This window comes from Equus quagga, chromosome 4 (assembly GCF_021613505.1).
Source record: "Equus quagga isolate Etosha38 chromosome 4, UCLA_HA_Equagga_1.0, whole genome shotgun sequence".
In the NCBI taxonomy this organism is placed as follows: Eukaryota; Metazoa; Chordata; class Mammalia; order Perissodactyla; family Equidae; genus Equus; species Equus quagga.
In genome coordinates, this window is record NC_060270.1 from 135,534,795 (window position 1) to 135,558,268 (window position 23,474).

Here is a 23,474-nt window from a genome sequence, read left to right on the forward strand (position 1 = left end):
AAGCAGTATAGAAAAGATGTAGAGAAGGAGAAAGTCTTGTTCTGTGATAGAAGCTTACTGGATGAGCTTGGCGTTGCCACCTTGTGGATCGCAGGCCTGGGGCTCAGCAATGACGTCCACCTCTCCTGCTACTAGAAAAGAGGCTGAAGCTTAACTCCAAGAAGGCCTTTCACTACTGTACAACTGAGTTAAAATAGACTTTCTAGGTGAAGTTTCCAGGCTAAATAGGTTGAGTATAAAACCAAGATCACGACTTTGCCCCGTTACTGTGATTTCTGACTACTTCCAGAAGCCATGCTGCCCTGTCGCCCCTTGATCCAGATCATCCTGTTAGTCTGAGGTATTGCTACACCTCCCTGAAGGGGGCAGTAATGTATATTTGAGGCCTATAATGATAAAAATAAAACTTTAAATACTAGTAAATGAAAAATTTAAATTAAAAAAAATTGTACTACTGCTACCACCCCATGGGAAGATCCCCATCACTTTAAGAATGTTCTAGGAAAATAACCATAAAAAGACCCTTGGCTGATTACAGTGCTGTTCATACTCCGTGTAGGACTCACATGTCAGGTTTGTTGACTTGATTAGCCAGCCGCTTTCCTGTTAGCGTCCAGTCGCCGTTTTCAAATGTCACCCTGGTTTTCATCCCAACCTGACAAGACCCACCTGGATTTTGACAGTCACGCTGATTTTTATCTATTTAAACTGCTAGAAGCAAAATCTGATTTTGTTCCTGGCTTTTGTTGCTGAGAAAAGTAATAAAAACCAAGGCAGAATTAGATCAGGGACATCCATTATTCTAACCTCAGGAACAAAAAATAAACATATGGCTCTACCTAAGTATTGGATTAATTTAAGTATACAGGAGCTGTTAAAAATTGCACTTAAAATTTGTTTCTCAGGTGATCCTTTATTCAATATACAAATTTAACATTTCTCTTGTCTATTGTAGAAATAATATAATGATGAAAACTCTCATTTGTTGAGTTCTCAAGGTGCACCCTCCCTGCTCCAATTTCAGTGGCCAAAGCTGAAGCCTCGAGTCAGTTCACTGTTTGGCTGCTACGTATGCAGCAGAGGAAGGGAAATCGAGGAGCTTTGGGTGGAAGATCAATACTAACAGGTTCTCCTTCGGTATTGTTATTCCCCTCTGAATAGATCATGCATTCTCAACAGGGGCCATGTAGCCCCCAAGTTGAAAATTGGTTCTTGGGGAGTGAAAAAAATCAGATATTATGGCTGAAGTCAGAGTGAGAGGGAGATGTGACTATGGAGGAGGGTCAGAGAGATGCTACAGTGCTGGCTCTGAAGATGGAGGGAGGGGAAGACCAGCTATGGCGTGTGGATAGACTCCAGAATCTGGAAAAGGTGAGGAGACAGATCCTCCTCTGGAGCTTCTGGGAGGAATGCAGCCCTGCCGACACCTTGATTTTAGCCCAGTGAGATCCGTGTTGGACTCCTGCCACACAGAACTGTGAGATGATAAAGTTGTGTTCTTTGAAGCCACTAACTTTGTGCTAAGTTGTTATAGAGCAGTAGAAAACTAATACACTCAGTTTCCTTCCTGTTCAATGAGAAGAACAGAGTGATCCTTATCCCAGGTTTGTTGTAAGCATTAAATAAAATCATCTGTGAGAAGCACACAGCACAGGGGGCAGAGTGACGTGTCCTGGCCTTGCCAGTGTTCAGATGGCAAGGTTTGCATCTGAGTTGACTCTTCCCATGTTTAGGTTGCTGATAGACTTCTGTCTTTGATCATGTCAGAGACGGCATCAAGTTTTACTCTGGGCCTGTCACTTTAAGGGGACTTTGTAGATTTCTCCTCAGATTCATCCTGTATTGATTTTCTATTTCGACTGTGGGAGACTGTGGGAAGTTCCTTTCAGTGCCTGCCGTGTCCCGCCAGCTCTCAGGTCCTTCCCCAGAGCTGTGTCCTTTTATTCTCTGCCCCACTCTGCCCCATCTGAAGAAAAGCCTGAGGCCTGAGTGGGTCTGTGGAGAGGTGGGGGCGGGAAATTCCCAGCAGTAGCCCAGAGGAGAGAGGGGCCAGCTGCCAAGCACCCCAGTGAGGGAGGGGGAGCCCCGGGTGGGGCTGCCATTCTAGAGAAAGAGTTATTCCAAGCTGGAGCCTGACTGGGCTGGGAAGAGTGACCTTGGGTGTATTGTTTTCTTTTCTTAACTTAAGGAAAGTTTGTGTGTGTGTTTTCATTCTTGTTTTTTATGACTAAGTTCCCGCTGAAAGTGAGACTCTTCGCAGTGGAGCATTCACTGACTCGCTTCATTACGTCAGTTGGGTAGAGCCTGGTGTAAATGAAGTGAGGGCCACAGGTTTTTCTCTCTTTGTCGAGTTGGTTATTTTCACAGAGAACAGCTTTTGCGTTATCACAGGAAAAGAAACCGACAGAATTGTATTCCTACAACCGAAGTGCTAAAACTCTGTGTTTACACGTGTTATCTTTAATCCTCACAGCAACGCTGTGAAATAGATATTAATACTCTCATTTTCTGCTGAGGAAGGGGGAGTTTCCTCCCAATATCACTAGGAAGTAGATAAATAGTATTACCCCCACTTGCAGATGGGGACCCTGGGGCTCAGGGAGGGTGGCAGCTATACCGGTTTGGCTGGGGCGGCAGTGTGACTCCTGTCAGGGATGCTGCTGGCTCGTGGCCTAGGCAGGACTTTTCAGTTGAGGCCATGTTTCCAAGCCTGGATTTTCAGTTGTCAAGGTCCATACACCGGACTTTTTCTGTGAGTTCAGAGGTGCTCAGACTCTATAGGGATGTACTCAGGCTAACAGAGTTTTAATACGGATGATGGATCAAAAGAAAGCTGACGTCTTTATCATTAGGGCATTTCTTTCTTTCTAAGGACCAGAACGTCCTCTTTCTAATATCAAGGGCTCACAGACTTCTCTTGTCCTCCACACCCACCGTCTGATCCCTGTGCTGCCCCCACGTTCTTTCTGGAATATGTATCTGGCCGTTTCACTCCTTGCCTGTGACCCTTTAGGGACACCTTGCTATGCTCAGGATAAAGTTGAGGTTCCATTACCTGAGTCACAGGCCTCTCTCTCTCTCTCTCTCTCGATTCCTCTTTTTTCCTCTCTTTATTCGGTTCTAGGGGTACTGAACACCCCAGTCAGGCCTGAATCTCTTGCATCTGGGCTTTGGTGTATGTGGGTCCCTCTGCTGAGACCATCTTCTTCCCCTTTCTTCCCCCGTTCATGTGGCTAATTCAGGGCCCAGCTTAGATCTCACATCCGTCTGGAAGCTTTCCTTGACCTCTTGATCTTGGTGCTTTGCTACCCCACTCCCCAAGTCCAAGTGTTCTAGTATAACCTTGTACTTCCCCTATAATAGCTGGTGTCCACTTGTGTCCTGTCTGCTTGTCTGGTAGCCCTCACCAGAATCAAAGTTCTCTGAGGCCAGGGTCCATGGTTCATTCACTACTCCTCTACCTAGTACTTGGCACTAGTCTGCGTATATAGGAAGTGCTCAGTGAAATTTTCTTGATTGAGTAGAGAATGGAAGACATACGTTCAAGTCCTCGCCCTGCCACTTTCTAGTTGTGTGACTTTTGACAAGTTCCTTATATGCTAGGGCCTCAGTTTCCTCATTTATAAAGAAAAAAATTTCATTGCAATGGTATAAAATTCTTTTCAAACATGAACATACTGGGGTTCTAATGTGACTCATTAGCCATCCAGAAACCATAAATCAACAATCACATGTTGTAAATGATAAGTTGGGAGCATTGCCATGGACTTCATTTCTAGAATGGGTTGATTATTCACTCCATCCACTTATATCCATTAATAGTCAACAGATTTTATACCTGTTCTTATGTTGATAGTTCTGTCCTTGACCCAAGGGTTTATTTTCTGCAGGATGCTCTCTTCATTTACATTGATTGGCACATCCAAAAGGAGAGTTTTAAGCCTGAGAAAATAATAAATTCTGTTTATGTCTATTTTTTGTTCTTATGTCCATCTGTTTTTACTTAGAGGGAGTTAATGAAATCTTTTGCTGTACCAAGAATTTCCATCGAAGGTAATTAAATAAACTATTAGATTAGAACAGCAGTATCAAATTAAAGAATCTGCAAATTTTGCTCATTATCCATGACTTGAATCGGTAATAGATGTAATTCCATATATTAAATATAGACTCTTTGATATGAAAATAAAAGGGAAAAAGATAACTACTAACATGCTTGCAGTAAAAGAGTGACTTTCCAGTGTAAGCCGTTACCGTAGCTCACATGTAGTGTCCACAAGGTTGACTCCCTGGGTGGGAATCCATCTCAAGCTTCAAGGTTGCATTTGAGCTTGTGCATTTTGGAGGTTGCTTCCTTCTGCATTTCTAAGGCTATTACCATAGGAATCAGAATCTTACCATGTCTCAGCTCCTCCTTGCTAGTAAATTAAACAGCTTTAGATATTTCATTAATGCATCACATGTAGTAATCTGAAGTAGTAATTTACTAAGAGTTTCTATATATGCAATTAATTTTTCCCAAAATTTGCTCTATATTTCTTGGTAATTGTGACTAATTCAAGACTTGAAAATAGAAATTTTTTCAAAACTTACTCCTTAACCTTACTGCAAAGTTTTGGTCCATATTATTGAAATGGTACACCTGATGGGATAAAACATCAGTATTCTAAGTAAACTCACTACAAATGATTTTTACTCTCTGTTCTTAGTTGAAACTTTTCTTGCCCAATGCAGAATTTCTTTTATCTTTGGACAAACCTGTATTTGGCCCAGCTTGTAGGCTACTTAGCATCAGGGGGATTCCCTTCTAAATCCATTACTTTCATGTATTGTTGCTGATTTAGCAATCCATAATGATCTCTGACCTCCTGACTCAGCAAAGCCCACTTCCAGGTCAGGAGGCCATGACCTCGTGTGGACAGAGCCATCTGTTAGCAGCATGTCAGGAAGACACCAAAGATGATTGGGTTTGTTGTTTCTCTGCTGACCGACTGGTTACTGTGAACTCAAGTCACAGCCAATGAAAAGGATTTGGTGACTCAAATACTTGGTACAGAAACCTTGAGGAAAATCTATACTTTTCAAGCAAATAAGAGTAAATCTTTATTTCGTATGGCAAATAAATTGTGGTGGTTTATTTGGGGGAGAGCTTTTGCATTTGATTATAGATTACTTAAATTACTTTGCAAAAAGTAGATTAAACAATTTAAGAAAGTAGTGTTCATATTTACATGTCCTAGTCTTGAAAATGAATTCCAATTTTGATGCTACATATGGGGTATATGGACATAAAAATTAAAGTTCAGATCCTAAAAGTTTCTGGTCATGTTGATGATTAACTGAATAATATTATAAATTTGGCTATATTCTTTTAAAATGTTAATTATTTCCATCATTAGGATCAATGATATTTAATGGTGGGTGGTAAGGGATGTAGTTTATAAACAATGTAGTACATTGTCTCATAGCTCTGATTTTTTAAATTACTGTACTTAATTTGATATTTCAAATAGCCTTGTAGGAAAATAAGAAAGTTTTCATTGTCAAAGATTGAGAAACCTGTTTTAACTAATCTGCAATTAAAAAAAAGGTTGGTCAATGGCAGAACTTTTGACAGAGAAGAAACAGAAGGAAAATGAGTTGTTCCCAAGGAGCAGGAATCCAGACGTTCTAGGGGAGGCAGAAGTGTGGGTATCCAAAAACCCAAGAGAGGACACACACTTGGGGAAGTTAGAAGCAGGAAGAAAAGAATACAGTGCCCAGAACAGCTCCTTAGCTTTTGTGATACCCAAGGAGCAAATGATGGATATAGCCAGATTTGCGCTACAGACTTCAGGAGGGAAATTTCAAATATTCAGAGAAGAAGTAGATGTGATTCTATAGCCTGAGACTCTAAAAGAGAATATGACTAAAGAAATGAGAAACCCAACCCTTAAGTTCAGATTAGGGCTCTTTCTGTGTGCTCCCAAAGCTCTTCAAACCTCCTTTCTCAGATCCAGTGTTGTGCTGGATCTCGTTGCCTTTGTACTCGTCTCTATTGTGAAACTTTAAGCTTCAAAGGGCAGGGCCACAACCGTCATGTTTATCTTTGTATCCCAGCAAATAGGACAGTACTTGCACAAAGCTGATTCCCAATAAATTATACACACACACACACACACAATTCATTATATATATAATGAATTAAGCAATAAACAATAATGAAATTCTGATAATATAATCATGAACATTTTTCCAAATTATCAAAGATAATGCACGCACACACACGTTCCAAGTCTAATGGTCCACAATTTTTTGAATGCTTAGAATTAGAGGTTTGAAAGTTCTAAAAAATGAGCAAGAGAGATGGTTGTGGCTACAAGGGGCATGCTCAAATTAACTCAAAATATAAAAGACTGCTTAAAAAAGAATGCAAGGAGAGGCAAATAACCAAGAACAAATACCAAAGAGAAAGAGAATACCATTAGAATAGTGTCAGGAAGCCTAGAGTTCAGAGTGAGCTGAAGTATGTAAAAAATTCTAAAATCGACAAAAGAGACTTAAAGGGCTGGCAAACAACAACCCTACAGAAAATGCAGGTGGCAGAATAAGACTTAAAAAACTGGGATAATTTGCTTGTGATATCGAGTGTTGTACCCATTTTTGATAATGACATAGTTTAATTTTGTCAAGAGTGGAATACTATGTCATATTTCTTATTGTAGAATTTTGTTTTACTTTTGGAGGAAAAAAACAAGAAAGGGATAGGACCTCTGATGAGAAAAACAAAGGACTATTCGTTTCTTCTCGCTCTTGCCTTTTAATCAAGGATCGTGATTTCCCACTGGGAAGGGGAACAAGACGTGAATGAAGGGAATTGAGGCCCCAGCAGCAGCATCCCAGATCCTTAGCCCTTCACCATGCTTTGGGTCCCCTGGCCCAGGTTGTATCCAGAGGCCTGAGAACCCGCCCACCTATGATTCTCCCCCTCCATCCAGCCATCTTGGGGGGATATCAGCAAATGGAGAAACCCCAAAAAGCCTGGAAATTAACAGAAAGAGAAAACATAAAATCCCAGCAAAATTCTAAAATTGATCTGCAACTTTGAGAACACTCAGAAAAGAAAGTGGTAATCATTAGGTACCAAGAAGAAGTCAAGTGGGACTAAATGATTTTTCTGTTCAGTAGAGTAACTGGGATGCAGGATGAAGAAAATGTGGTAGATAGAGTGTGTGCGAATTTCTTTAAGGCAGTTTTCACTATGTCTCAAGATTTCATTGTGGATAAAATGGAGAAATATAGTTAAGTGGATTCACAACTAGGTTTGTATAACCAAACCCAAAGCGTACGAAAGAATGAGTGATCTCTAGACATCTACCTGTTGTGTTCTAAATTTCTCTTCATCAGTGACTTGAATGATGCTGGATCTGATGAAAATAATAGAAATAACAGACATCTATTGAATTCTTATGTATCAAACACTGTTCTGTTACTCTCCAGGTATTAGTTTATTTAATCCTTACAACAATCCTATGCACTCGATACTTTTATCTCCACCTTATAAATGAGTAAACTACAACACAGAAAGGTTAAGTAACTTCCTCAAGTTCACACAGTTCTTAGGTGGCAGAGCTGAGATAAAAGCCCAGACTGTTTACTCAATGGATAAGTTACATAAATGATATCTGTCAATTTGTGAATGACCAAAGTTAAATGTAGTGGAAACTAAAGTGGAAAGTTATAGATTTGGTATCCAAAAGATCTCTAATAGACGAGAAATTGGCCGAATTAATAAGACAAAATTAATTTGATCCAATATAAGCTCATGCACTTAAATTCCCAAAAAAATCAACTGCTGTTAAAGATTGGGGAAATGAGGCTTACTAGTGGATCAAATGAGGACAACTGGGGTTTCATTCAATATACTCTCATTGTGACTAACGTATAATGTGATGTGATGGTCAACAAAATGCAGTCTTAGGCTGCAATAAGAAAAGAATAAAGCCATAGAATGAATATATGTACTTCTATGTTCATGTAGATATAGCTACCCATAAATCAGAGTGCGAAGACTCAGCGCTGTGTCACGTGAGGAATGAGTGCACTCTCCAAAATAAGGTTCTGAAGGTCTGACAATACAAAATGTCTTATCCACAGAATAATTTGGGGCTCTAGGAAGTGCTCTCCGACTTTAACATCCTGTGATTCTGTGAATGATTCTGTACTAGAATGGCAAAAGCATGCTGAAGACAAATTTGAGAGTTTTGGAAGAGTGGTCAGATTTGTGGAGCATCTGCAGGCAGAGCTAGGAGCGTTGCATGGAAAGTTACAGGAAGGTGGTTTTATCCAAGAATTTACTCACAATTAGTCTTGTGCAGAAGAAGCTATATTAGGAGGCATGGAATCTTCCTCATGGAATTGGTTTGAGCAGAGGCCGGATGGCCACTTAATGAGGATGTTGGAGAGGAAATTCCTTTATAGGGTCGGGGAGATAGGAGACCTCTGACTCCCTTGTGACTCCCAGATTCCAGAAGAATAGGCAGTTACTAGAGCTCTCTCTGTGAAACAGCCAGTGAGGGATGGACGTTGACTTGAGTGTTGAAGCTGCGCCGGCTTGCAGGACTGTGGGTAGGTTGAGACCCAGAGATACTTTCTATGGGAGTTAGATTGAGTTATGAACCAAATCAAACACAAAAATCTGACTTAGACAGAAGCTATCTGTGTGTGCCTTCCTGGTGAGAGTTTCTTTAGATTTTGCTTCAGTGGTAAGCCACAAATTGTTTTCCAGCAAAGCCGTATATTTGGAAGCATTTCTGAACCTGCCTGCTGTCAGGCTCTTTCCATGACCATCTCAGAATCCCAGGCACGAAAAACCCAGAGGAAATAATTCACTTCTGGGAGCATGCCTAGTAAGCATGAGTTAGACCCAACTTGGTTTCACTTTTCATTTCAAGCTATCAGACAATGTGTAACTAAGGCAGAATGAGACCCCTCTAGAGGCCTCAAGAGAAACTTAGAGTAAAGATGAAGGGAAAATTACAGAACTATGTTGTCTCCCCTTCTGGAATCCTGGAGTTACAAAGGACCTTGAGGTCCTCCATCTTCCTGAACTCTAAGTGAATCCCCTCGCCAGAATCCCACTAAGTGGTCATCCAGCCTCTGCTTGAACAAATTCTGTGGCGGGAGACTCATTACCTGATGAGACAACTTCTCCTGCCGTTTAAAGACACCAGATGTAACCAGAAGAAAGGACAGGGAACAGGAGGAGATAGCAAGTAAAGGAAAGGGTGAGCAAGAGTATGGAAAATGGTTTGGGAAAGTGTATTCCTGAGAAATGGAGAGCAAAACTGAAAACATTGAGAAAACATTGTTTTTCTTCCCATCGATCATTTTCATTCCCAGTTGACTTTTTTCCCAAGCCAGCTTTATATTTCTGATTCTAATTCTTGTAAATACTAAGACTTCTCAATTGGAATGAACCCACTAAATAATTTTTTGAATGGGTCCCTTTACTTGCAGTGAACCAGAGCAGCGGCAGCAGACAGGTGGAATAAGCACAAGCTTAGAGTCAGCCTCAGAGGTTTGAGTGCCAGCCTTGCTGTCTGGGGCCTTGGCCTTTCACTTCGATATGCCTTGTTCCCTCATCTGTAAAATGGAGATGACAGTACCTACCCTGCAGGGGCACTGTGAGGACTCAGTGAAAGGGCCATCAGGAGAGGACAGTCACCCAGCGTGGGGTCCCAGGGGTCTGTTTTGTTCTCTGTTGTATCCCCAGCACCGGGCCAGTGCTGACACAGAGGAAGTGCCCAGAAGGGTTTGCTAAGTGGATCCTGAATGAGTGAATGAATGAATGAATGTGCTCGGTGTCTGACGGCTCTTGTTAAAGGCATGGCAGCATCCTCAGACATGAGAAGTCTTTGTAAAGCAAGAGGCTGATTGCTCAGAGGTTTGCAGAGGGAGAATCCTATGTGAGAGCTAAATTTGCTTTTTCCCATCATGCTGCATGGCTTCAGGATTTTTTAAAAAACTAGACTAAACCTGTGACCCTTGTGTGGTCCTTCCTCAGTCCTTACCCCACGTTTTCCATGAGGCGTCTAGAGTGGGCTCATTCTGTCTAGTCAGATGTGGTTTGAATGCTTGAAATGAAAAATGAAACCAAGTTAAATCTGGCTGGTAGCCTTTCGGAAATAGATTTTTTTAAAAGTCAATTAATTTTCAGACATTTTCCCTCATTAATACTTGCTCATATTTTTAAAAGAAGTGTTTAGTAAAACAAAGAAGAGCGTCTTTTCAATGTCTGGTTATCTCTTTCAAGACTGAGTTTGGTAAATTACATAATATTACCTGCTGGTCATCTCCCAGGATGTAAAACCGGGTAGAAATAAAACCAAATGAAATCTGTAATATAGTTGATGAGTTGCTTCCCTACAGCTAAGTGAAACTCAGCGATGTAGCTTTTGTTTTGGAGCCTTTAATATTGGTCAGATTAAAGGGTATGTTTTTGCAAAACCAAAAGGACAAAGGATCAAGTTGCATCAAGTTGAATGGTTAAAAAAAGAAGATCCGGTTTTCAATTCAGCATTTCAAGAATAACAGAGAAAATAGGGGCTAGTTTCAGAACCTTGTGACCAAAACTACCAGTGGGCTGGGGTGGAGAATGGGGGGGAGGGGGATGAGAAGGAACCTCTCCCATTTGCTAAAAGGAAAACGAAACGAGGATGTTATCTCTTTGCTGCGTTACGAACAGGACAAGCGTATAATTGAAACCACACCATTTAACACCTTTTCACACACTGCCTTCTGCTGTCTTCTAACTGCTCACTGCCTGCTAATTTTATCTCCCTTTAGGAGCCAATCTTAAAATTAAACTGCATTACAATTAGCTACTCACATTGCATCTAGCCAAGACACGCGGTGAACCCCCAATAAATACTCGTTGATTGACTTCTGGGCCCTACACAGATAGGTTTTCTTTCTGGCCTCACGTGATTTGCTTTTTTCTGCCAGAGAGGTTTCCGTTTTGCTCTTCCTCTTACTTGAAATGCCATTCCCCTCATTGCTGGGACAGGTTTAAAGCAGTGCAAAAGAGCGCCTCTTCTCAGAAGCCCTCTCTGATTAAATCCACCTAACTAAAGCCATCTCATCCCTCTGGAAGCCCCTTTCATAATGATTTGCTTAAGATTCTGTTATTTGCATTCTTCTTTCTCTTGGCTCTGACACCCCCGGTGCCCCACAAAATACGCCCCTCAATAGCAAGCATTGGGTCTCATTTCCCTGGGGACACACGTGTGGCTGCCCCTCCACAGGCCATGTCCCGTCCATGGGAGCACACTCAAAGGACGTGTTCTGCAGCTGGATAATGAAATTTTTAGCATGAGTGGAAAATCAGACCACCTTGATTGCTTGTCGCTATCAGTCTGCCAAGAACGGGTATAAATGAAATCAAGGGTGCGAGGGAGAGATCTTTCTCATCAAACAAGTGATCAAACATAATACATTTATACCTCAAAATTGCTTTAAGGTAGATTGGATGACTAACAGAAAGTCTTCTGAAAGGAAATAATATATGATAGTTTATTTATTTGAGAGGCCTGTACAATATTTGAACCACCGTACAAAAACCAGTTTTGATTCATTCAATCTGTAGAAAAGTGATTTGGAAGAGATTAAGCTCCATATTGCCAGGGCTCACAGAACATCATGAGCATTTGGTACTTTCGAGCTTCCCCCAATGTGAGTTGAGCCATAGGGCAGGCTGGAGCCCAGTGCAAAGCAGAGAGGACATGGCGTCTGCCCTCAGGTCTTTTACGCTGTAAACGAAAGGAGGAAGAAGGCGGCCATGAGAAGTCACAGGAGCCCATAGTGTGCATATGGGTGTCTGCAGCCATGAAAACCCCTATCTATGGATAGAGTTACAGGGGAATATAATGGTGAGGTTAGTGGTTAAATGTGTTCAGCATTGGGTGGAAACCAGTTATTTTTTCATACTCGACAGAAAAGTTAACCTTTCAGTCTTTCTCTTTCGGACAGAGTGTAGGCTTTGATGGAGAGGAACTCGAGAGCTGGTCTAGTGACCTGGTTATCCTGAATACAAGGCTCTGCACTGTGCAGAAATAAAACAGGTAGAAGCTGTGGGCAAGTTACCTGGTTAAAGATGTGGGGTGCAGGGTCCAAGATGGGAGAGGTGGAGGGCAGCCATGCTCATGATTAGACCCTGACTCTGAGAGTGACTGACAAACCTCAGGGTTGGAGATGTGGCTGGGAGGACGCTGGGGAGTGGACTGGAGGGTGGGTACGTGGCTAGAGCAGTATTTGACAATGCTGGTTTCAGCGGTGGCATTTAAAGCGAAGACCCGGTGCTAGATGTTGAAAACTGGGAATAAATACTTAAAGACTCATTGCAACCAAGAAAGGAAAAATGAAATGCGAAGACCTTTATTCTTTTTCCACATGTCAAAGGCCTTCTACTAGGTACTTTGGAAAAGAGAAAGGAGAAACGGAATTTATCAGAGACAGGCTTTTTAAAGGGAAGGAGTTCTTTTTGTAATTCAGTAAATCTATTACTGACTTGTATATTTAAAGTACTTTAAGAGTATTTATTAATTTTCCTATCACAGCTTATTTCAGGTGACAAATTTCTATTTTTTATTACAGTTAGAAATGGGAAGCAAATTAGCTAAAATAATAAATATGACCTCTAGTATTTTGAGCATATCATAAAATTGTCAAAATGAGTTTTTATTATCTGTGATTGCATTAGAATAAACTCAGGGGTATTAAAATCATATTAATTCCCTGTTTTATCCATCTTGATACAATTACCTGAAATCAGGATGTGTGAAAGGAGATTTATTATTTTTTAGGTTGTTCTCTAATTAGCTCCAGGACTTACTTGAACTTTGCTCTTCCTAAGTTATAACTCTTTATTGTCCTCTAAGGACAATACCTTAGCTGTGAATTTGGTCACTAGAACACTGACTACATCTGGCAGCCACAAGGCAGGAAACTGTGGCCTGGCTTGGTTTCTGAGCCGTTCTATGGGGAAGAGGTGTTATAGTTTGGGATTTACTTTTGTTTGTGCTGAAGTTTTAAGAACACGGAAAACAGCTGAGCCTGTGGACAGACAGAGGGCAGAGAGTTTACACCCCTCCTAACAGTGCCGCATCCGGCCTTAGCCGTGGCTGCCCTCCGTGCTCTCCAGAGTTGCCCTGGTCCTCCCATCAGGTGGCAGTGGCAGTGGGGAGGGAAGGGTGTGGCCATATGAGGGCAGTTTGTGGTCAGAAGGTTGGGTTTCAAGGTCCAGCTCCATCCCTGGCCAGGTGCAGGGTTATAACCTCTTACAGCACAGTTTCTCACCTGCAAAATGAGGACAATGGGAAAGCAACATGTGGGCTATGGAGGAATCTAGAGCGGTGACTCATCTATTTATATTTATTTTATAGCACTTACTGTGTGCCGAGTGCTGTTTTAATCGCTTTGCAAATATGAACTCACTTCATCCCGGTTGCACCCCGTGAGGGAGTTACTATTATTATCCTTCTTCCACTGGTGAGGATTGGAGGCATGGAGAGGTCAAGTAACTCGCTCAACTCCTGAAACTGGGAAGAGGCGGAGTGGGGATTGAAACTTGGTAAACTGTAATTGCTTGTTTTCTATCATAAGAAGATAAGGAAAAATCTGAATTCCGGAAGATAGGCAGTATTTCCTCTTTGCGATCACTTAAAGGCCCAAGACACTGTGGTTGGTGACAGAGGCACCTTGGTCAATGCCTCAGCCCCAGGGCCGCCACGGGGGCCTCCTGGCTGACTTTGCTGTGGGTGGTTAGTGCAATGGGCTCTGATGGTGGGGACCAAGAGAGACCTGGCCCTAAACAGAAACAGTGCCTTTTGAAGAACACGTTGAACTTAGTTTTGAAACAAAAATCAAACCAGCAAACAGAGGTAACATATATAGGGCTTGCCTGTCGGTAGAACAGGCCTGACAGATAAGAAAGCCTGTCCACTCCGGCCCCCTGTGGTTATGCCCAGCCCCATACCCCTCACACCAGCTTTCCACTGGCAAAGACTGAGCGTTCGTGTGAGAACGTCATTCCTTTGGTTGAGAACTTGACCCCTGACAAAATGTATATACTGCTGGCTATGGTAGTACATTATTCACGTAGCACTAAATTAGCTGAGATGTTCCATCTAGAACCAGGAACAGGTTTCAGAAGGGGGAGGGAGAAATCGAGCCCAGGGCGCAGCGCAGGGTGGGGAATGTTTGCGAATTCATTGATCTACCCGTGCTCGTGTCACCGGAAGATCAGAAGCCCTTCCCCGATGACCACGCTCAGGGACTGGCCTTTGGAATCATGACCTCAGTCCCAGCCTGTACTGCCCCTTAGTGTCTGCGGCAGTCCATATAAAGTTTGCAAGTTCAGTCCTACAGCTGTGCTTTCCTCGAGATAAGAAGGATAAAGGACTGGACATTCCCTCACAGGAGCCTGAAGGCCAAAGCCCTGGGCAGGTCTCCAGAAAGGGAGCAAGTAGTTTCTCTGAAGGTGAGTCCCTCCAAGCCTCAGGCAGCCGAAGCCACAGGCCTGCGGCGCGTTACCCAGCCACACCCAGGATCCTGCCACCTACCCAGGGTTTCTGCCTCCATCTGCGTCACTTCTGAACTGACTTACTGGTCATAGTGAAAGCTAGTTGATAACGGGGGCCAGCTGGGGAACAGGACTTACCTGCCCGGTGAGAAAGCCAGCAGGTCGGGCGCCCGGAGCCCTGATGCGGAGCCCCAGGAAACCTTCCCAAGTGAGTGGAGGCCGATTTTGTTGGAAAGCCTTAGGAGGAGCCGTAATGGGTGGGGGAAGAGGCGGAGGGGGCCGGCTGCCTGTGGGTTCTCTCCTGCTGGGTGTGGAGGCCCTGCCTCGTCCCTAGGGTTTCTCTCAGCCTGGAAGGCAGCATGCAGCTGGTCCCCTTTTCATTCAGCCAGTGCCAGGGCCATTTCAAGGAAGCAGGAAGAGCCTGACTTTCTCTGCCACTTTGAGAAAATCATTAAATATTTGCCAGGAGAGTTCTGACTCCATGAACTAGGAATAGTGTGAGTCTCTTGGAACAGAGGTTTGTGAAACTAGAATATGCTCTGAAGGAGTTTGGCCTCCTTTCGCAGGTGTTGATTCCACGTCAAATGACCCGCTTCCCCAGAGCTGGCTGTGACGGATAGCTTCAGGTGCCAGGTTTAGATAGGCGTTCTCTTGGCCAGTCCAGCGTTATATTATGGAGCCACAATGCATATTTTCTTTGGAGATGAATATGCAACGTTTTCCTTAAAACGATGCTATAAAAGGTTTTTTAAAAGCATACAACCCCCACCCCTACCCACACCCCACCCCCTCTGACAGCGAGCCTGCCTTAAGCCCCCCGCTGTGCCCCTCTGGGCGCGAGACTTGGCAGCTGGGCAGGTCACAGCCCCAGGCTTGCTCTGCTCAGAAGCTTGAGCTGCGTCCATTCCAACTCTGATTTCCTGAGTCCATACTCAGATTCCCCTCCCCTCCTTGTGTGGCTCTTCTCTGCGTTTTTGTGTACATACCTGTCTCTATCCAGCTCTATAAGCTTCTCTGGGGGCAAGAGCTCTGGAACCGGGAGGTCCAAGTTCAGATCTCAGCTCAGCCACTTAACCAGCAGTGTGACTTGAGTAAGAGCTTACCTCTCAATGCTTCCGTTTCTTTTTGTGTAGAATGAGGCTGCTCCATAGGGCTATAATGAGAATGAAATGAGTTAATTCCTGGAAAATGCTTAGGGCAGTGCTGGGTATACAGTGAGAGTTCACTGTGTGTATTTTGTAACTATTGCCAGCCTTCCCTACAGAGCCTGGTGGCACACTGTAGGCGTTTAACAAAAGTTTGTCAGATAATAAGAAGAAACAGTGCCCTTTCTGCAGGAGTGCCCGAGGCTAGTTGAAGAGCTGGGGGAAAAGAAGGAAGGGGGAAGCACATGATTTCGCTTGCAACATTTGGCTGTTGGTGGGAAGGTGCTTGGCACTCAGGGGTGTGAAGAACTGTGCTTGGTCTTTCGTCTGAACCCCTCTGGGATTTGGGATTTGCTCAGCCAGCAGTCGGGGGATGGGGACAAGCCAGTGTGATCTGCAGGGAGAGCCTATCAGCCTACCTGGAGAGGGCCAAATTCATGCTTCTGAACCTCCCAACACGGGCCACCTCGCCTTTCCCGAGGCATCTCTGAGGATGGGCCTTTTTTAAAGACTTGAGCTGACATCATCGTATCTTAAAAGAACAGAGCATAATTGAATTGCTGATACAAGTGGGTACTTGCGCCAGGCCTGGGTCACCCACATCGCTATGGAAACACGTGTTTGCTTGAAAGCCCAGCGAGCAGAAGCAGAGCCTTCCAGGAGCCAGCGTTGGGTCACCTTTAGAAAAAGGCATTTATTTATATTCTCAAGCCGTCAGAGACCTATGAAATGAAATAATTTCAAATTAAATAGGAAAATCGGGCCATAGATGAATGCTAATGGAGCCTGCCGTGCTCCCTCCCGCTGCGCTCGCAGTGTTGGAGATCCGCTGTGTTTGGTCTAGGCGTCCTTCACTCTTTTGCTCCCATTTGCATTCTGCTGCCGTGGGGAGGTGGTTTGGCACTTTATGCAAAAATGGTTAATCTTCATTCATACGCATTTGCTGGTACTAAAATGGAAAATTCAAAGCGGGGCCTGCCCGAAAGTGTGCATTGTGCTCTTCTCTGCTGTCTGTGTGTGTGCAGCGTACACAGGGGCGCACAATCCGGATCACTCTGCTTCCTCCAGGAGCACTCGGGCCCTTCAGTGAAGACGCTCTCCCACACAGGTCCCAAACTGGCCTCAGCACCTCGCGCCCTCGCCGTGCTCCAGCGATGTTCTGAGCGATCGGCAACCTTTATCTGCCGCTGGAAGCAGTCTTTTCAAATCAGCATTGACTGCTAATGACCTGTTTAAATAAAACATTCCATTTTCTTTCTTCCCCCCACAAAGAACTTGGTAGGCGGCGACATTTCTAAACCAAAGGCTAACCTTGCTTTTCAAAAGAGGCAGATCCAAGGCTTTTAAATGTGAAACTTTTTTCTGACATTTGCCCTTAAAATGGTTTTCAGTGAATTTGTTCTAACAGTGGATTTAGCACATTGAAGTGTGTCTGAATAAAAATTGCAGCCTTGAGATTTTTTTTCCTTCCAAATTAAACAAAAAAGCCTAGGTAAGTGTCTTCCGATGAAATTCCTATTTCGGTCACCATTCTCTGTTTCATGGTTTATGAGTCCGCGTTCCTAATAATTAAAGCAACTTTCCTCTGAGTAGCCTGGCACCTCACAAGAACTTAGATTAAACTGTGGCAATTAATCCACAGAAGAAGGAGCCAAAGCACAGGGAGTGTAAGAGACCTCAGGAACTGCAAGACCAGATAAGGAGCTGTAAAGGATCGAGGATGGAAAAAAGATAAACTGAGGCATATTAAAAATTTCCAGAGTTTGAGGAAAAATCAGTTGGAATCAGGCAGCATCCAATCTAGCGGATAGAAAGGAGCTCCGAGGAGCTGTACAAATGAAAGACTTTACAGGCAGAAGGCAGCGGGAACAAGGAAGTTGTACTGGCAAACAAGCGGGTTGGTTATTGCAAGCTTACTTTCCTCTAGGGGATGGCAGGGGTCTGGCAGGCAGACGACTGGGCTAGAGCTGAGCCGGGGATCCTGACTGGCTGTTGAAGATCCCATTTCCAGGAGAGCCAAGACTGTAATTAAGTCTTGGTTTGGTGGTGTGGGGCTTAGCATATGTGACTTCATTTTGGGCCTATCGTCTTGTTTTTAACAAGGGACAAGGAGGAGGGCACAAAACAGAAGAGAGAGAAGATTAGGCAATGGGAAAGTGAAGCAACAGAAAGCCCACATGAAGTGAAATTGAGACCGTCTCCGTTTTACAAGCAGCACTGTTTCGCTCTTCAGCTGGCACACACGTACCCCTGACTGGGCCTAGGGGACCGGACAGTTAGTCCTTGACCAGCTCGAAGGTGATCTTTACAGAGAAGTAGCCTAGTACATCAGAGACAGCACCAATGCCTTTTATTTTTTTTAAGGTGAGTTTTCAGCTTTCTGCTACCTTGGCTGCCAGGTGCTCCTGTCCCTCCCAGGGTTCTTTGAGTCTTGTGATACCTGAGAGCTGCAAAGGACATGGAGTCACAAACTCTGAAGGGTGGAGACTGTGCCATTTCAAAATGAGACTGCAGGAGTTCAGAACATGCTACCCGACACATGGCACATTGTTCACTGTGAGCGCGGGTGCCTGAGAACAGCAGACACAGGGAGATCTTGCTCTCAACTCCCCTCCGCTGCCTAAAGGCAGAGCCTCCGAAAGCAGCTCCCTCGTCATCGCTCCCTCCCCGGGAGTCTCATCAACAGGGAAGACTGCTGACTGGTCACAGGATGGGAGACTCCCTGTTGACACACAGCCAGGCACGCTTTGTCACAAACTGTCATTCCTGTCTTTTCTTCTCAGGGCTTGTTCGTCTTTCCTAAAAGGTATTCACTCTCCTCTAAGGGCCTGCATCCTCTCTCCTTTCCCTATTAAGATGGTATTTAGTCCTGAATGCTAAGCCGCCTCGGGAGTCTCTCACTGTTCGCTGGGCCTCCCCCATGTGGACCTGAGGTATGTGTGTTAATAAACTTCCGTTTGGTTTTCTCTTTTAACCTGTCTTTTATTACAGGCCCTCACCTAAGACTTTAGAAGGGTAGAGGGAAGATTATTTTTCCTCCCCTACAACTTCAACCTCTTATTCTACAGCTGGAGACCTGAGGCCCTCAAGCTGTACGGTGACAATCTAGAGTCTTTACCCAGATGTTCCCTCAGGGTTAGTGGTGCCCCTTGTAGACAGATGGGCAGTCTCTCCTGCTTCCCTATCAAGAGTTGCCTGTTCTCTTTCCCCTTCTCTCAGGGCATCACTCTTCTGCTAAGGGCCAGCTGGTGGCAGTAGAGAATGAAATAAATGTATCTGTTTTTTGCACCTTCTTCCGGAGGTAGTAGCATACCTCAGCTGAGTGAGAATGCAGGTGTCCCGCAAGAAGTGCCCGCAGGTGAGGCGTGGGTCCGGGAAGCCGCGGGTGCTCCGTTTAGACTGAGAGGCTGCACTGCTTCCTCGCATTGCATCGCGTGCTGACTGCCCACCCGCAGCACCCACCCTGGTGCCTCCTCCCTGGGGCAGACAGGAGAAGTCTCAGGAGCCACGAGGTCACACTCTGGGCAAACTGCACCCGAGTCAGATTCCCAAAGAAGCAGCAGTTCAGCAGTAGGCCCTGGAGTGCCAGGGAGCCCCTGGGCAGCCTCACGGAGCCAAGGAAACCGCCTGCTGGCCGAGGGCCTGCTACAGGCAGCTTTGCTCCTCTGCACTGAGGTAGGAAGCCACAGGAACACAGCCTGCTCTTTCTAACTGGCGCATCCCCGCTCACTCCTGCCCGTGTAGTGGTTTTGCTCTGCAGTCATGTGCCCTGCATGTGTACAGGCCTGTGTCACTGCCTGCCTGGGTTCTTACTGGAGTTCATGGAAGGTGAGCCCATGACTGTTGAAGGCAGTTTTGAGGTGCTGTAAGCCATGGCTGTGGGCTCCAGAGTCAGACTGCCGGGGTTTGAGTCCTGGCCCTGCTACTTACTGCATCTGTGCCTCAGCTTTCACATCTGCAAGATGGGAATACTCATCATTGCCACTTTACAGTGAGGCTCAAATGAAAACGTGTGTGCCAAGCACTTAGCAGAGTACCTGGCACATTCTAAGTGCCCCCTGAGAGTGCTAATTATTCATAATAATATGTTGGTGAAAAGACCATTCCTGAGCAATGTGATGTGTAGGAAACTGGTCCCCCATTTTTCTATCTAGGCTTCTATGAGAATCTACTTGTTGTGTGTAGTGACTGGGACCGAGGAAGAGGCCCTTTCTTGATATTCCCAGGATGGAGACTCTGGCGTCGTGGCTCTCAGAGTTTAGTCTGTGTGCATCTGAATGCCTGGGAAGGTAGTAAAACACTGATTGCTGGCTCCACCCACAGAGCTCCTGGTCCAGCCTGTCTGGGGAGGGCAGCGAGGGTGCATTTCTAACAAGCTCCCGGGAAAGCAGATGCTGCTCACCCAGGACTCGTGCTGTAAGAACCACTGCTCTAGGACAGCGCTTTCCAACTCAAGTATCGTCTAAGCCACATGGGCAATTTTAAATTTTTTACTAGTCAGATTAAAAAGTAAAAAGAAATGGGTGGAATTAGTTTTTTTTTTTTGCATTCTTTTTTTTTTATTGAGTTATTGATAGGTTACAATCTTGTGAAATTTCAGTTGTACATTAATGTTTGTCAGTCGTGTTGTAGGTGCACCACTTCACCCTTTGTGCCCACCCCCTACCCCACCTTTCCCCTGGTATCCACTAAACTGTTCTTAGTCCATAATTTTAAATTCCTCATATGAGTGGAGTCATACACAGATTATCTTTCTCTTGCTGGTGTATTTCACTTAACAGAATTCTCTCAAGGTCCATCCATGTTATTGCAAATGGAATGATTTTGTTCTGTTTTGCAGCTGAGTAGTATTCCATTGTATATATGTACCACATCTTCTTTATCCATTCGTCTGTTGATGGGCACTTAGGTTGCTTCCACGTCTTGGCTATTGTAAACAGTGCTGCAATAAACATTGGGGTGCACAGGACTTTTGGGATTGCTGACTTCAGGCTCTTTGGATAAATACCCAGTAGTGGGATGGCTGGATCGTATGGTAGTTCTATTTTTAGTTTTTTGAGGAATCTCCATACTGTTTTCCATAGTGGCTGCACCAGTTTGCATTCCCACCAGCAGTGTATGAGGGTTCCTTTTTCTCCGCAACCTCTCCAACATTTGTTGCTATTAGTTTTAGATATTTTTGTCATTCTGACGGGTGTAAGGTGATATCTTAGTGTAGTTTTGATTTGCATTTCCCTGATGATCAGCAATGACGAGCATCTTTTCATGTGCCTATTGGCCATCAGTATGTCTTCTTTGGAGAAATGTCTGTTCATGTCTCCAGCCCAAGAAATGGGTGGAATTAATTTTAATGTTATATTTTATTTAACCCGATGTGTCAAATATTATGCTTTCAACACATAATTGATATAAAAAATATTGAAAGTTTACTTTCCTTTTTCATACTAAGTCTTTGAAATTCAAGGAATATTTTACACGCCCAGCACATTCCAATTCAGATTTGGCTTTGCGTGAAAAATGACCTGGGGAGTTGTTTTTTTCAGGCCTCAACTCCCCCTTACCAACTGGCGTTGGGGCCCAGAAATCTCTGCTTCTAAAAGCTTCGCAGTTGATTCTGATGATCAGCCGGATAGGCAGGTTGATCCCAGCCTCTACAACTCGCTCATTTTCCCTCGCTGCACCTTCTTCTCAGGACGCTTTGCACTTATTTATCCCCTTCAGCTACTTTATGGTCATTTATGAAATACTCTTATTAATACTCCCAGTTATGCAGTATGATTTTTATGTTTTTTAATAAATCATAGGAGAACTTTGCATAAATGACCTTGAAAAATTTGTTAAAATCAGTACTTTAAAATTTTTCTTATATATTTCCTCTGGTTCCCTAAATCCAATTCAAGAAAAGTGATACAATATCTGAGAACGGGAAAGTGAATCTAAGAGCAGTAATGGGTTTCAGAGAAACGAAAGTGAAACTTTATTACTGCTTACACAATAAAACAAGGGAAAACGGAGATGGGGAAGCCAGAAGGTCCTTTGGCGTTTCATTACATTGTGTTAACTTTTTACGTTTTATATGATTGCACAGGAAATATATATATTTTTTAAACTCAGTTTGGTAGTTGATCAGATTGTCATATATATTAAACTTCACTGAATTGTATTAGAAATGCTGAAGCAAACATATTTGCCAGATTGTACTATTCAGTTTTATTTTTCATAAAGGATATTTATCTTTGTTATAAACTAATAGATCTTCTGACTGGCATTAATGCATATTAAGTAAGATCTTTGCATAATGAATAGTTCAGTTTGATATAACTTTGCACATGAAGTGATTGCCAGGAACCATATTTGTGGTTTATTAATTTTACACTGGAGAAGTATATAGATGATGTATTGGTGATAAATGATGAAATTCTTTTCTTTGGGATTGATATCTTTTGCTAATAATTTTTTGACTATGGAATATATATATCTAGAATGAAGTGAGAGATTAATCTGTTATTTCATAAGTAAAATTTGTCAACAATTTTCTTGATCTTTATTTTTCTCTAGGATATATATAAAACTTAGGTGATATCTATGTATGTTTGTAATGTTATTACTGAAAGCTAAAGTACAATTTTAAGGAAAAAAATTTCAAACACTACCTAAGCTATTGAAATGTTGTGTCAGGCGCCGGCCCAGTGGCGTGGAGGTTGGGTTCACGCGCTTTGCTTTGGCAGCCCGGAGTTTGAGGGTTTGGATCCTGGGTGCAGACCTATACACTGCTCATCAAGCTGTGCTATGGTGGTGTCCCATATGCAGCGTAGAGGAGGATTGGCACGGATGTTGGCTCAGGGCCAGTATTCCTCACCAATAAGTAAATAAATAAAGACAAATGTGAAAAAAAAAAAAGAAATGTTGTGTCAACCTCAGGACTTGTATTTCTGGTTATCTTAATTTTCTATTGGTTATTCCATATGCATGGAACACCCATCCGTGAATTTGAATAGGTAGGCCTCAGTAATTGGTCAGTTCCAAGAACAGTTTTAAGTGATAATAGGAATTAGAAACCAAGTCTTTCCCAAGAAGTCAGAGATCCCTGTACTTTGTGGATCTAAAGCCCTGGTGATCAGGCCGTGTTAGGATAGGCAGCAGCCGTGTCCAGCAGTGATACACCACCAGGTGTGGTGACCAAGTGTGATGTGAGGGAAATAGGAGGTCTGTGGTCTCCAAACACCTGTCACTCAGTCACAGCATTAGAGGTTCTCAGGTTAACCCAGATGGCTGCAGCAGTGAGGGCTGGGGTTTCACGCTGCTGAAATCTGGGCCTGTCATTTGGGAGGAGGTGACAATATGTCTCCTGGAGGAAAAGTTTCTTAACTATCTAAGTTAAACAGTGAAGATTCAGATTAAGTTGATCTGACTGTCTGGATATAGTTCATAGCAGAAAAATCCCAAAAGAATAGGAGCACAGCACAGTTTCATTTTCACAGGGGAGAGGGAGTCAGCTCAGGAAAGGGAACGACCACGTGACACCATGATGGTGCGATGTGCTTCAGAGTATTCTGGAGGGAATAGTGCCAGACTGGGTGCAGGCACTCAGCGAGGACCTGCGGGTGCACTGAGGAACACCCTCTCCTGTTCCACAGTTCCCTAGCGTCGTCCTTATCAGGAGAACCCAGTTTGACCATCTAGCCACTTCAACTCTTACTTCTTTAAGGCAAACCAAATTTACTTTCTGTGCAGGTTCAAATCCTTCATCTAGTTTCCATAACTGGAGC

General features: G+C 43.7%; 1 protein-coding gene and 1 long non-coding RNA gene across 10 annotated transcripts in view; one reads left to right on the forward strand and one right to left on the reverse strand.

The window, feature by feature from the left end:
- Window positions 1-23,474, forward strand: part of SPATS2L (spermatogenesis associated serine rich 2 like) — a 165,567-nt gene that overhangs the window by 52,480 nt on the left and 89,613 nt on the right. The window contains exon 1 of one of the 9 annotated variants that reach the window (XM_046658648.1): window positions 14,748-14,768. The exons of 7 other annotated variants lie outside the window; for them this stretch is intronic. The gene's annotated coding sequence lies outside the window, so the exon portion shown is untranslated. Of the gene's footprint in view, window positions 1-14,747; window positions 14,769-18,050; window positions 18,070-23,474 lie in introns of those variants that run through there. One more of the 9 variants, XM_046658649.1, reaches the window with a different exon arrangement.
- LOC124238096 (uncharacterized) lies at window positions 12,789-15,177 on the reverse strand. Its single transcript, XR_006888240.1, has 3 exons — window positions 14,699-15,177; window positions 13,429-13,577; window positions 12,789-13,335 (listed from the first exon to the last, which is right to left on the reverse strand). It is a non-coding gene; the product is annotated as an uncharacterized LOC124238096 (long non-coding RNA).